The following is a 15,590-nucleotide window of genomic DNA, read 5'->3' as shown; positions in this document are numbered from 1 at the left end:
CATTATTCGAAAATAACTATAATAACTACATTTTGATAGACATATAATGTTTCAAAAACCAAAAGATGTTCTAAGAAACAACAAAAACAGTATTTTCAGTACACTTGTAATGTATGTACTGTAAATGAAATACTTATTAACCAAATTCAATTGGTACTGACAAAATCAAAAAGAAAAATGGTAGAATAGAACAAGGGCTAGAGGAAAGAATTGTGGAAAAGGAATCTGGCAACATCATCGATATAACATTCTGCTGCACGTTCAAGCCTGTGATAAAAGAAAAAGAGAAATCAGAATACTACTTGCTTAAAAGTACATTGTACTGTATCATACTTACTTAATTAAGACATTAATATGTATCTGACTGAAATACATACCTGACACAAAATCATTCTTCAGAAAGTTCATACTGTCGGATAAGATTGCATGTTGCCTTGTTGTGATGAGTCTTCAAATTACAGTTTGAACACTTGACAGATTTTCTACTAGTCTCATATGCAGACTTAATACGTTTCCCCTTTTTCCTGCCTGGTGGAGACATAATTACTTCTGCTGGGAGAACGATATCGTCTACGTGATACTCATCGGGCCTGTGAGAAAAAAAACAGTATCATATAAATGGAATGAACCACAACTACATATGAATATGTACACGGTATATCGTTCCTGAAAAACAAATATCAAAAAATGTAGTGGTATCTACCATTATATATCAGTATGTAACATCCATATGTAAGTAGGTTTATGTTGACAGTTTCAATTGCTATTACATGTGTAAGTGGTATCTACCATTACATATTGTTATGCAAAATATGAAAATGTACTGATTAAAGACACATACCTGTCGTGGTTAGGAACGGGTCTAATAGCTATTGAATATAGCTTATGAAAAGTGGTAACTTTGGAATAATCTTCAACGTAATCAAGAATCCTTCCTCCAGATCTAGTAATAGCTGCAGTAGCGTGCGAGCATGGAAAACCATAAACGCGCCATCGTTGGCAAGTACAAGTTTTTCTCTCTAGATCTACCATATGAGATCTGCACAGTACATATTCATGTGTTATTTTTCAGTACACCTAATATAAACAGTACATATTTATATGTTCTCACAGAAACATGGTACTTAAAAAAAAGAAACATTCAGATGATAGAGATTAGGGGTAAACGCTAACCTTGGAGAATGCACTTCATAACGATTAGCATCTGACTGGCTAACTTTCCAGGGACGGCCAATTTGGATGTGTAGTTCAAGCAAGGCTTGATACGTAGGGGTTATCAGTTCTGGGTCCATCAAGAGACTCTCTTCACGATGTTCTGACATCATTTCATCATACATATCCTACACAACAAGGGAATAACAAGTCTATTATACTAAAAATATACGTAGATTAACAGAACATATATGCTAATACTGTTACAAAAAGAAAACTAATATAAGCTTGTACTGTGACTAAGGAAACTGATACAAACCTGATCGAGTCAACGAACGCACACGCAGGTAATTTCTTCTCTTTGTTAATCCAACTATTGAACGATTCAGCAACGCTAGATGAAGTGTAACCATAACTACAGACCTTGAAGAAAGCACTGGACCACTTTTCTTTTGGAATGTTTCGGCAGTAGTCAGCAACCCAAGGCCTTCCCAAATTAACCATTTCTTGAAGAACTTCCTCGTATGTTGCATGAGAAAGAGCATATGTCGCCTTTCGGAAAGCATCAGTCACTTCCTTATACTTTTCGTCAGACTTTGCGATAGGTAAGTTTTTGTCCAAATGGAAGTAACAATATCTTTGATGAGAACCAGGGAACTCATTGGGAATATATTTAACCAACCCTTCACCTCGGTCAGTCATAAAAGTGATTGGGCGATCATCATTCAAAGCCTCCTTCAGTTTCTTGAAAAACCATTCCCAGCTGATATTGTCTTCATCGGGTACTAAAGAAAACGCAAGCGGATAAAATCCTGCAAAAAGGAATTACTAGTTATGTTAAGCAACTAATATTGACACTACATATTGACATGCAGTATGGTTTACCTCTTTGTTGATATGTGAAAACCTGACACTACATAATGACATGTTAAGCAACTGATTGACACTGCATTTTCACATGCAGTATGGTTTATCTCATACTCAGTAAGGTCAATATGTAGTATGGTCAATACTCATTGTCATATAGTGAAGTAAGGTCAATATGAGTGATCTAACTACCAGAAACTACATATCAGGAAAAAAAAAGAACCAGTTACCTTGATTGCTATTAAGATATGTTGCTGCCATGAGACCTCCTTTAAAAGTTCCAGTGAGAAATGTACAGTCACAGAGAATCATGGGACAACATAGTTTATATCCCTCTATACAAGCTCCAAAGCAAACAAAAAGTCTATGGAATCTTTTTGTAGCATCATTGAAATCGAAATCAATAAATGACCCAGGGTTTGTTTCCCTAACAACATTCACCCACCAAGCAAGATCAGTGTACGACTTCACATCATTACCAATCAAGAAATTACTTCGAAACTGAATTGACATTGTAAATCATCATAAAACAGAAATCATAAAACGAAATCATAAAACGAAATCTTAAAAAGATAACAATATACATCATATACAATTATCCTCATAGAAATCAGATCAGAATAAACCTAATTATTCATCAAGATTTCTAGAACAGCAGCAGAAGAGGATGATTGAAAGGATAAATACCTCGGTTCGAAGCTCAGATGACCTAATTCGAAACTCAGAAAAACCTAATTCGAAGCTCAGATGAAGATGATTGAAAAACAGTACCAGAAATTGATTTTATCCAAAACGCAGAGTGAGAAAAACCGATCTGAGAAGAAAAAAGAGGAAAGAAACTGACTTGGTTTTATGTTTGTCACTTTGAGTTGCAGAAGGGTATGTTGGGAATATTTGAAAATTGGTCTTGTGTAAACCGCACGTGGATGGACTAGGGGATAAAGTTTCTGGTCCAAAAACATATTTTTGGACCAGAGGATAAATCAATTCTGGGAGTGGACTAGCTACTAACCGATTCCCTCATTCCTGGACTAGCCAGTAATTCCTAGCAAGTGAAATCTTACAGCGTATCGAGGACGGACTGCGAATAAATTGATCCTAATCCAGTAGCATAGGCATCCGGGTTACAGGACCCACTTGTGGTTGCATAAGATAAACAAGGAACAAATTTCCTACTCTGAAATGACAAGAAAACAACAACAAATTTAAAATAAAAACGCAGCACGATTATTACTATCATTATTAAGGTAGGGAATACTAGTACCAAGTCATCCCAATCCAGGCCAACCGCAAGAAATTCTATTAAATCCTCATTTTTGTTTTGATCGCTGAATATGGGAACAAATTCAGCCGCCTTTTTCACTGTCAACATTGGGCGGCCTTCTTCTACCAATTCTTTAATCTAGAAAACCAACAACAACAACAACAGCATTAAAAATGAAAAATGAACCAGAATCAGCCTGAAAACCTTATTCTATTACACATCATCTGAAAGAAAAAATTACCTTTCCGGCCAAAGCCCGTCTTGCTTTCTCTGCTGGTACAGGTGAGGTTCTCCAGTCATTGCACATACCAATGTGACCTTCAATCCTGTAGGAATAATAACATGACATCTCAAAACACTAAATCGGCACAGGAAAATTGCATTATTTATTTCCAGTTTTTCGCAATCTAGCTATATGGCACCTGTGATCAACAAACAATTCACGTATAGAACAACAACATAAGATATATATGACGACTTACCAGCGGTTTGATCATTAAACGTATCCAGACGATGTGCTGCCAAGACCACTGCATTTTCTAGACGCAAACCCACGGCTCGATCCCATTCTCTAACAACAGACGACGAGCCAAGTTGGTTTGCTTCACTTCCTACAACCTAAAAAGCACATATAACATCTTTCAGCACCAACAACAATACAAAATAAAATAAAATAAACCATCATGATCATCTGAAGTCGTGGAGCTCACCATGATTTTGTGAAGATAATAGGTGATGGAACTAAGATCCATTCAATCAAGGAAACCCAACTCACGTCGGTGTTATATAACCTGTTAAAGTCTGCGGGCATCCAACTCAAAACCAATTGGCAATGAGTGGAGCGTCCCTTCCATATTATATTTTAAATTAATTAAACGGATTATAGCGATGTGGTTCCACACGCCCCCTCACGTGTAAGGACAGTCACTGGGCCTCACACGTGGACCTATGTACGAGTTACCAGTCCATCGGTAACAGGTGTACACAGGTGAATGACTAAATCAGGGGGTAACACCTCCGCCAGTATCGGCACTGGCCTATACCCTTGGTGTACAAGTGACAAAATCGGTTAAATACTTCGGCCAGTAACTCGGCCTATACCCGGTGAACGCAGGTCTGGATCTGGGGCTTAATTATGATACCATGTTAAAGTTTGCGGGCATCCAACTCAAAACCAATTGGCAATAAATGGAGCGGCCCTTCCATATCTAACTCCTTTAAAATCCTAAGCTCCTTAGGCTCCACGTTGAACGGTGACCGTCACCCTCTCACAGAATTGCTCCGTTTCACTTTTCCTCAAAAAAGAGAAAAAAAAGGAATTCCACACAAATTTCAGGCACAAAACATAAAACCCAAAAAAAAAACATACAAAACCCTTTTCTGTTTCGGCTCATAAAACCTAAAAAAAAAAACAACAAACCCTAAAAACAAACCCCAGGATATGCCTTCTTCATGGAGATGATGATACAAAGAAAAGAAAAGCAACTAGCCAGGGGACAAAGGCTTTATCTTTTACAGAAGAAGGCGTTCTCTCTTAACTCAAGTTTTATTTTACAGGTACAATCTTCGCTCTTGGTAAACCCTAATTTGTTTTTTTCCTGTCTCTTTTCGTTTCTCTGAATCGATAAACCTTAACCCATGTTTTGTTTTTCAGGTAAAATCAATAATCCCTAACCCTTATTTTATTTTGCAGGTCCAATCTTTGCTCTTGGTAAACCCTAACCTTTTTTTTTCTTTTCTGTCTCTTCGTTTTTATGAATCAATAAACCTTAACCCATGTTTTGTTTTGCAGATAAAATCAATAAACCCTAACCCATGTTTTATTTTGCAGGTACAATATTTGCTCTTGGTTATCCCTAACCCTTTTATTTTTATCTTTTCGTTTCTCTGAATCCATAATAGGTATAATCAATAAACCCTAGCCCATATTTTATTCTGCAAGTACGATCTTTGCTCTTGATAAACAACTGAATGTTTTCTGTTGGACAGGATTGAGAAGTATTACAAGCTGCATGTAAGTATGATCATTGTTTCTTATACATCCAACATGGATTATTCGATATTGATAGTTTCTAGCGTACCTTTTGATTGATTTAGTTAATGCTACAGTTGATTTTGATCGTTCACTACGAAGACGGAAAAATAGAGCCTCTAACGAGAGTAGAAGTACTCTATAACTAAATGATTCACTATGAAGATAGAAAAAGGAGATGAAACACAATAGACCCTAATGGTGGGGGACCTAGGTAACGCCTGAATCTAACCTTTTGCTTTTCTTCCTGAATGTTCCCCATTCTCAACTCCAGAGGTTAGGATTAATTCTTCTTTGAATCCTTAGATATGGGTTTTTATAATTTGTTATTCATAATATATTTTTTTTTTATTTTTGATTTCGTATTTGTATAAACATGATTTTTGGTTTTTGATTGTATAGTTATGGGTTATCAAATCCGATCATACAGAGAAAGAATAGGGTTTGCTCCTTTTATGTTTTGTTTTAATTTTGCATTCGTATCTTCCTCTGTAGCGAATCAATGTCGTTACATGTTATACTACCTTTATACCTTAGCGGGTAACTAACAGATTTCCGAAGGTTTGTTGATCTATTTCCATATCTAATGCTTTCTTGATTGTTTTATCGTATGCGAATCCAAAACATTGGTGTTACATGTTCTTACATTCTATTTCGATGCAGATTTTGATTCGCGTACTGGACTCAATCAAATTTCCGACCCTCTTTTCTGATTAGACGCATCAAACAATTTTTTATGTCATAAGTGGAAGGTGTAATTGAGACTTAGCTCAGTGATGCGAAAAGAAGGATTGCAGCCATCCAACAGATCTTATGTCATACTTCACCATAGAGACTCCTAATGCAGCATCCAACAGATCTTATGTCATACTTCACCATAAAGAGTCTTAATGCAGGTCACTCTTTCACACACCATATTCCCTTCATTAAAATTAACAGATTTTAAGGTTTTCAATCTTTTCACTTTGCGTATGCATGTGATTAGGAAATAAATGAAGGTGAAGCACCTGCAAATCTGTTTCAATATGTTTTAAACGTTCTTAGACCACTGAACATATTAGGACAGCAGGTAAAGGACTGCTACAGAAGAAAACATAAAGACTGTAACTAATTTTTATACCCTCATGTCCAAGTGATAAAACATATAGCTACTAGATAAACATGAGTTTGTTCATACTGTTCATGAGTTTGTTCATACTAAAAGAGTTAGGAAATCCTAGATTTGTATTAATGTAGCTATGTGTTTACTAAAACCATCTTTCGTAAATTCTTATGTCAAAATTAATTTCCCTCAGTCTTTTGATGTGCGAGGTATGAATTCTTGGACTAAATTGTTTTTTGGAGCTTGTTTTTTTTTTTTTAACTTTCTTGACTTAGTGCTCACTGATTATTTGGGATGACACATGCATGGGTATAAGTTAAACTACGAATTAGTATTCATAATTAAATTGTAGATCGTACAAGGATTTTCTTCATATGTAAATTTCATTTCCATTATTTTTAGGTGTGCACAGATGGGAACGAATCCATAACCAAAAATAGAAGTACCCCAGACGATGTATAAGTGAGCCAATCTTAGTGACCTCATAACAAAAATCTATCCTGGTATAGAGGTATATAACATTCCTACGGAGAATTCTTTGACAGTGAGAACTATCCTTTCGTCGAGGAACGAGGACATCACTGCAAAAATGATGTAAATCTAAAGATGTACCGAGGATCTTACATAGTCGCAGTCGCAGATAAGGTGGCCTAGGATTTGGAGAATGGATCGACGGGGAATATGAGATGAAAGGTTAAATGCATTGAATCCAATGGATTTTCCACCATTTAACTTGCAAGTAAAGGTGAGATTTCCAGGTTTGATGCCACGCAATATAGCAACACATGATGGACTCTGTGGAGAAAATTTAAATGATGCAATAATACCGGTGACAAACAGGGACAATTGCAGTTCTCATCCCAAGAATATCACTTACAAAAATGATCTCAATGACAATAAACAAGTCACGGGGCCAATCAGTGAAATTCGTCGGAGTAAATTTGAGAACTCCGGACTTCATCCATAGAAAACCAGATGTGGCACTCCAAAGATGCACAACATCCAGAAGACAATTGAAGCAACAAGACGGATAATATGGTTCATTTTCAGAAATACTTTCGTAGTATACTTATTAATTGTTCAGAACCTTTAGAAGTTTAGTTGATTTTGTATCTGCATTTTGTGGTACTCTGAATTACTATGAACCTTTTGAATATTTTTTGGGATATTTAATCATTTTCTTCTTTTTTTATTTGATTGTTTCCTTAGTGTGTTTGTTTTCCTTCCTTCCAGTTACTAACATAAAGAAAATGCGTATCTTAACAGTAATATCCTTCCAGTTACTAACATAAACAAAATGCATATCTTAACGTAGGGTGATGAAAAGAGACAAGACCACAACGTCGATAGGAATGGGTGTTTGGTTGGGTACTGAATTGAGGGTTAAAAGATGGCTTAGTTTATTCTTCCAGATGGAGACGACATCATTTACTTTTGAGTTAGGTAGTTCAAGTTGAATCTGAATGAAGACGCGTTCTCATGGAAAACTGAATTAGAAATAAGTGGAGTTGATAAATAAAGTCAAGAGAAAACCAGGTTATTAATCTTGATCTATTGTTATTTCTATAAGTTGCACCTATATTGCATGAAACTATATTGGATGTGTAGGAGTCTAGCCATCAGTGCAAGCTATTCTTGATGAAAATGAAGTCTTTTGGAAAGACATTTCAGGTAAAGTTAATTTGTTATCACTGAGCGAGGCGAAGCCAAGTTTTACAAATCATATCGGGACTGGGCGAGGCGAAGCCGAGCTTTACCAAATAAAATCGGGACTGGGGCGAGGCGAAGCCGAGCTTTACCGAATCAAATCGGGACTAGGGAGAGGCGAAGCCGAGCTTTACCAAAACAAATCAGAATGGGTCGAGGCGAAGCCGAGCTTTACCAAATCAAATTGGGACTGGGCAAGGCAAAGCCGAGCTTTACCGAATCAAATTGGGAGGGGAGAGGTGAAGCGCGGAGCTTTACCAAGTAAAAAAAATAAAGAAATAGGCACTGATGAAAGAGGCAATGATGAATTGAATTAGTGGACCAAATTTGAGAAGCTGCCCGGGCGTAGCACGAACACAAAATCTAGTTATATTTTAAGTTAATTAAGCGGATTATAGCGATGTGAGACTATTGTCCTTTCACATAACTTATCTTACTTATTCATCAAGGAAATTCCTACTAGTACAAGGTGGTCAAATAAAGGGCTGACTGACTACTTCTTATTCATTACTTCTACCGCAGCCAAGCTTGTCCATGGAGTTTCCAAGTCATACCTCACTTGCCATTCCTAATTACAGGCTCAGGGACCGACCTTGGTAGGATTAAAATATAAACATGAGATGGGCTAACACACTAGATTAGCCCAAACAAGTGTCTAAACTCTGAACTACAGTAATGGACTTGAAGGGTTAACCCGGACTTGAACCCAGGTTATAACATTTACAACCCAAAGCCCTGCAAGAGGCCCAAAATCAAAGAGTCCAAAAAAAGTTATTGTCGATGAACGCTTCCAATTTCCAATCAAACTAGCCAACATGTATCTAAAATAAATAAAATGAAAAAAAAATCATGTAGTGGATGGTCTGGCGAATCATGTAGCGGATGAAAGTTAGAAAAAATTTATCAATAGCAATTTGGGACCCTCGTGTACTCGTATTCTGTTTGGTCAAATCAAATGGGTTTTATGCTATATGGGTTTGACAACGTACTCTCGTGTACTCGTACTCTATTTGGTCAAATACATTTTATGTTTCGAAAAAATAAATATCATAAAAAAAAAACTTGAGCCCTGAGGTATATCACTCTTTTAATTTTATCTTGAGATATTATGATGATTAATAAGTAAACCAAGCACAAGCAAGAATAATAATACGAGAAAGATAAATCAACTCACAAGATACAAGATTTATAGTGGTTCGACCAATACATACGACGTGTATATATTGTTTACATCCACTTCGAGCCGCACCAACTCAAATCCACTATAAAGAAAACGATTACAACGTCGTGTGAATCCTAGCAAACCCTTGGTTACACCGCAACAATTACCCGAAACTATAACCTTATCTCATGTTCCTCGCCAATATGCTCTCATTACGAAACCCTAAATTTTTACCCTAAAATCTATACAAGAAAAAACTCTCTTTTCTCTCAAAAAATTGTTTTCACTCACAATTTTCTTCACACAAATTTTGCAAGCCTAATTACTTATTTATATAGGTTACAAACTTGGCCACCAAGAATTCTAGCCGGTTTAGGAAACCTTGATGTAGATTTTAGATAACCAAAATTAATGATTTAATGAAACCCAGTTATATCCGCAAGCGCACAGGTCAATAGTAATGTAGATAGCAAATGCGGTTCGTCCCCACAGGGAGTGTGAAATACTCTACCAACAAATACCAAAAATTAAATAATCAATAAGATAATGTTTTAAGGATTTTTAGAAACTCGGAACAAAATGAAATGATAAATAATTTAAAGATAAACAAAACGAGTGTGGGTTATTAGGATTTTCGGTTTCCACCAATTAATTATGCAAACTCTACTAATCTTTAAAAGTATATTCCATGCTTTAATAAAATTGTTTCTCCGCTATAGTTGTCTTCGCTTCATGAGTAGTGATTATAAAGCATTACCTATCTATCCTTGCATACCACGTCTAGGGATTTAACCGAAGCACGCAGTATCAATTCAAAAGCATAAATAATCTAGAAAATCACATCAACAATAGAATACTAAGCCAAATGAAGAAAAACTACTAATCAATCAACTCATTATTAAGCATATAAATATAGAGTTTTCATAATAAAATTGGGTTCTACCTAGACCCTAACATAGCTTTAACTAGCCATGGCTTTCACAAAAAAAACATAAAAAGATTAAAATCAAATAGCTAAGCAAAAATGGAGAAGAAAAACTCCAAAATCCTTCTCCTGTTTCTCTTCCAGCTCTGTGGACGGGCGCCCCCTCTGGTATATTTTGAAACAACACATAAATATAGCTCACAAATGAATTCACGTTTTTCTTCTTCGTCGCCACATCACCTCCCAATAGAAGTCTGCCACATGTCATGAAAATATAAATTCACCCAATGATGTAGTGTCGCGTGTCATAATATGACGAGACATTGTAAAGTATCACCGAATCTCCACTTTCCATAGTATATGAATTTCATTTAGAAAGCATGATATTTTCTTGCATGTGCTGGGTCCCACCTTAACTGTATTTGCAAAATGATGTCATTTGACTTCAAATATTCCTTCAGATTCTTTATATAAATATAGCAAGAGAACTTATGTAAGGACAAGATATATTAATCTTTCCTTTTTCTTCATTTGCACGTGGTCATGGAGGTGATATTCTTCCATTCTTATGCTAACAATAATAAAGTCACTCTTGACCAATCTTAGGTGGAATTAGTGTGCTGACATCGACTCGCTTCACCATGCATTAATTGAGATTAAGAATTGTCTGCCCGTTGTGAACTCGTGAGTGCCAAGCCAGTGACACTAGCCAACTGAATTTTAATTCTGCCCACGTCTATAGGAATCGTGAACTTAATCATGTACTCCTTTTTCCTTGCAAGTTCATAAGGCTCCGTTTATGTTTGGTGCCGCGCAGTGGTGCTGATACATAGGAATACCAGGCCAGCCACATTTACCCATTTTAGTCGCAAATGTCATTTGTTGTTTATTTAACCACTTATTTTTCAGGTGATTGGATTTGTTTGTAATTCCTGCAAAAGCCTTAAAACAATATTATTAGCCAAAATATCGAGTCTTAACTAATATAAATATGGGCATAAAATGTAGCACTTTCGTGCTTATCAAACCCCTTCCCCAAATAACCATGGCTAACCTAAAGTAGGAAACTAATTAGTCTTCAATAACTAACAATCTCCCACCTTGAAGACTTATTGATTATCTTTGATTATTCAACTTTGGATTGATAGTGCTAAAACATCTTCCTTGTTAATGCGGCTCACTTCCCAGATCCTCATTCTGAGAGACCAACTAAAGCCTTGCAGAGCTCTAGCTTGTCTGATGTCAGTCCCTTGGTAACCATATCAGCCGAATTCTTCGAACCAAGAATCTTCTCGAGCTTCAACTATCCTTCTTCTAAGAGATCTCGAATAAAATAGTAACAAATATATATATATATGCTTCATCCTAGCATGATAGGATGAGTTCTTAGATAAATGGATAGCACTTGACTGTCGCTAAACAAAACATTATCTCGTTGTTCCTTTTCCAACTCAGCTAACAAACCTCGTAATCAAACCACTTCCTTGCTATTTTTGTTACTGCTACGTACTCAGCTTCCGTAGTGGACAATGTCACCAACTTTTGTAACTGTAAGTTCCCACTCACTGCAGCTGACCCCATTGTATAAACATAACCGGTCGTATATCACCTTTTATCTACGTCTCCTGCGAAGTCTGCATCCAAAAAACCCCTCAAGATAGAACCATCTCTTCCATAACATAATGGTATGTTTGTGTTACCTCTCAAATATCTGAGAATCCACTCCACATCTTCTCAATGTTGTTTTCTCGGGTTGCTTGTATATTGAAAAAACGGGGGTCTAACAACCATACCCAATATTTCGTTCGGCAATCTGAATAGACAAACTCCAATATACTTTCAAGAGAATCAACTATAAAATCAGACTCAATCTATAGAAAAGCATATCAAAGAGTTATATCTCAATTTATCAATTCAATCTGCAGTCAAACAAATAGAAATTTGCGATCCCGGTTGAATAAGAGAAATAACTTGGACGGTATCACAAACCAATATCCAAGTGTCAATAAATTCAATCAACAACCCAAAGGTCGGATTCAAGAACTGATTGAACTTAACGCACAACCTGTGATATTTCTATTATATAACAAAATATAATGTGGAAAAGAAATAACACAGACACCAGAAATTTTGTTAACGAGGAAACCTCAAATGCAGAAAGACCCCGGGACCTAGTCCAGCTTTGAACACCACACTGTATTAATCCGCTACAAACACTAGCCTACTACCAATGAACTTCGGACTGGAATGTAGTTGAACCCTAATCAATGTCACACTGATCAAGGTACAGTTGCGCTGATTACGTCTTTGAATCCCAGCAGGATTATATGCACTTGATTCCCTTAGCTGATCTCACCGACTACCAAGAGTTGCTACGACCCAAAATCAAAGAATTGATAAAAAAATCTGTCTCATACAGAAAAGTCTATTGGAATAGATAAATATGTCTCCCAAAAAAATACCTATGAGTTTTGTTCCGTCTTTTGATAAATCAAGGTGCACAGGAACCAATTGATAAACCGGACTTATATTCCCGAAGAACAGCCTAGTACTATCAATCACCTCACAATAATCTTAATCGTATGGGAGAGAAACAAGATATTGTGGAATCACAAACGATGAGACGAAGATGTTTGTGACTTCTTTTAATCTTAGCTATCGGAGATAAATCTCAAGCAAATCTTAGAAAAGATAATACTCAATCACGATAGTAAAAGTAAGATCATAACACGCAACTATAGAGAAAATAGTTGGGTCTGGCTTCACAATCCCAATGAAGTCTTCAAGTCGTTAACCTATAGGGTTTCATGAAAAACCTAAGGTTATAGTAGAATCGAGTATAGTCGCAACTAATATCACACAGAAGGTGTGGAGATTAGGTTTCCCAGTTGCTAGAGTTTTCCCTTATATAGTTTTCAAATCAGGTTTTGCAATCTAAGTTACCTTGGTAACAAAGCATTCAATATTCACCGTTAGATGAAAACCTGATTAGATTCAAGATAATATCTTTCAACCGTTAGATCAAACTTAGCTTGTTATACACAAACGAATGTACCTTCATTTAGATTTGAGTAACCGTACCTAAACATCTACACTAGGTTGGCTCAACAGTAGTTAACCAAAGTTAGCTATATGAACACTCTCATATCAACCTTATTCATCTTAACCACAACTAGTTCAAATGACTCAAATAAAACTAGTTATAGAGTTGTTCAATTGTTATATTCTCATAGAAGTATATAAGAACACAAATGAAGTAACATCGGTTTGATTCACTCGAATAAATTCATGAACATTATAGCCACGGTTTGCATAGAATGCATTCCTTAATATATAAATGTATTAGTTCATGAACAAACTAATTTTAGAATTTTAACCACTCAAGTATGCAAACAGGTACGCATACTTAAAGTAGTCGGACTGAGTTTGGGTTCGCCAGTATGCAAACGGGTACGCATACTTCCAAACATCGCAGAAATTCCCAGACCCAAACCTTTCGCAAGTACGCGTACGGGTATATGTACTTAGGCTCCCGAAATTTCACAACTAACAGGTACACATACGGGTATGCATACTATAGATCCGGTCATGGATCACATATATGCAAGAATGCATACTATGTTCATGATGGTTAAGTGTTCTAAACTCTATTTCAATTATTGAAACATTCTTAGAGGATGACAATAGTTGTTTTCACGAATTATTAGCATCAAAGCAATTTTCAAGTTATTGAAATAATCATAACGAAACATTCCAAGTCTACACCAAATGATTGTTTCATACAAACCATGTAAGATGTTACTCGGCGGTTTTCACATGATCATCTTTTGACTTTCGTCAAGAATATAAGATGAACTTGGTTGAAGCAAAATTTTACCAGCACATATTTCGAGAAATATGTAAGCGAGTTAAAATAACCTCGAAATCCTAAATGTGCATAATCGAATACTATATAGTACGAATTTTGTCTCAATATAGGAGATAGAGTAGAAATAGACTTTCCAAGTGATAGATGAGTATTAGTCTCCGCATACCTTTTGTTAACGAAGTTCCACATGCTCTCCTTAGTAGTTCTTCGTCTTCAAATGATGAATGTCGTGAAGTCTAATGCTCAACTGCACAATCTATCCTAGTCAGAGACATTACTGTAAGTAGACTAGAAATCAAGACTTATAGTTTTGATCACTAACATTGACAAACAAGCTTGAGATAACAACACTTGCGAGTTTTACCGAGAAATGCTCTGACACATATCTACTCACTACTCCCAATGCATGTGCAATATTCGGTATCGTGCACACCATAACATACATTAGACTCCCAATAGCTGAAGAATATGGTACATTATCCATGTACTCCTTTTCTTCATCTATCTTCGCACACTTCATACTTCAAAGACGAATTTTACTTCCAAGTGGAGAACTAACTGGTTTAGCATTCTCCATATTGAACCTTTTCAACACTCGTTCAATATTTTTAGCCCGGATAAGCATAAGAATTCCCTTATCTTTGTCCCTTATGATTCTCATACCAAGAATCTGTTTTGCTTCATCAAGATCTTTCATAGCAAACTCACTTGCTAATTGGTTCATCAAAATTTCAACTTCTTATAGAGATGTTCCGGTAACCAACATATCGTCCACATACATTAATAATATGATGTACTCAGAACCATACCTTGAAGTAACAATAATGATCCACATTACACCGTGAGTAACCACTTTTATGCATGAAGATATCAAACTTCGTGTACCACTGTCTCAGGGATTGTTTTAAACCGTACAAACTCTTCTTTAATAGGTAACCATCTACTCCTTTCCTTTTACTATGAATCCTTCCGGCTACTTCATGTAAATTTCTTAATCTAGGTCGCCATGAAGATAAGTTGTTTTTACATCCAAATGTTCAAGGTAGAGATCTTCATAATCCACCAGACTTAACATTACTCTGATAGTAGTCATCTTAAAAACTATAGAAAATATCTCGTTGTAATCAATACCCGATTTCTGGTGGAAACCTTTTACAACAAACCGCGCCTTGTAGCGAATTTTTCCATTTGCTTCAGACTTCATCTGATAAACCCACTTGTTTTCCAACGCCTTCTCACCTCTTGGTAATTTTGTTAACACCCAAATGCCATTATCCTCAAGTGAATTCATCTCATCTTCCATAGCGAGTTGCCACTTTCTCGAATCATCAACCGTTAGTGCTTCTTTAATATCTTAAAGATCACCTCCATCCGTCAGTAATAGATAATTCAAAGCATACCTTAAATTTGGTTTCGGAGTTCTTGACGATCTTCGTACTTATTGTAGAACTGTAGGAGTAACTCCCACTGCAACAGAAGTTCCTTCACCTTGTACTTTTCTTCCATTAGCA

This window comes from Papaver somniferum, chromosome 1 (assembly GCF_003573695.1).
Source record: "Papaver somniferum cultivar HN1 chromosome 1, ASM357369v1, whole genome shotgun sequence".
NCBI classification, from domain to species: domain Eukaryota; kingdom Viridiplantae; phylum Streptophyta; class Magnoliopsida; order Ranunculales; family Papaveraceae; genus Papaver; species Papaver somniferum.
Note: the sequence above shows the minus strand (reverse complement) of the source record.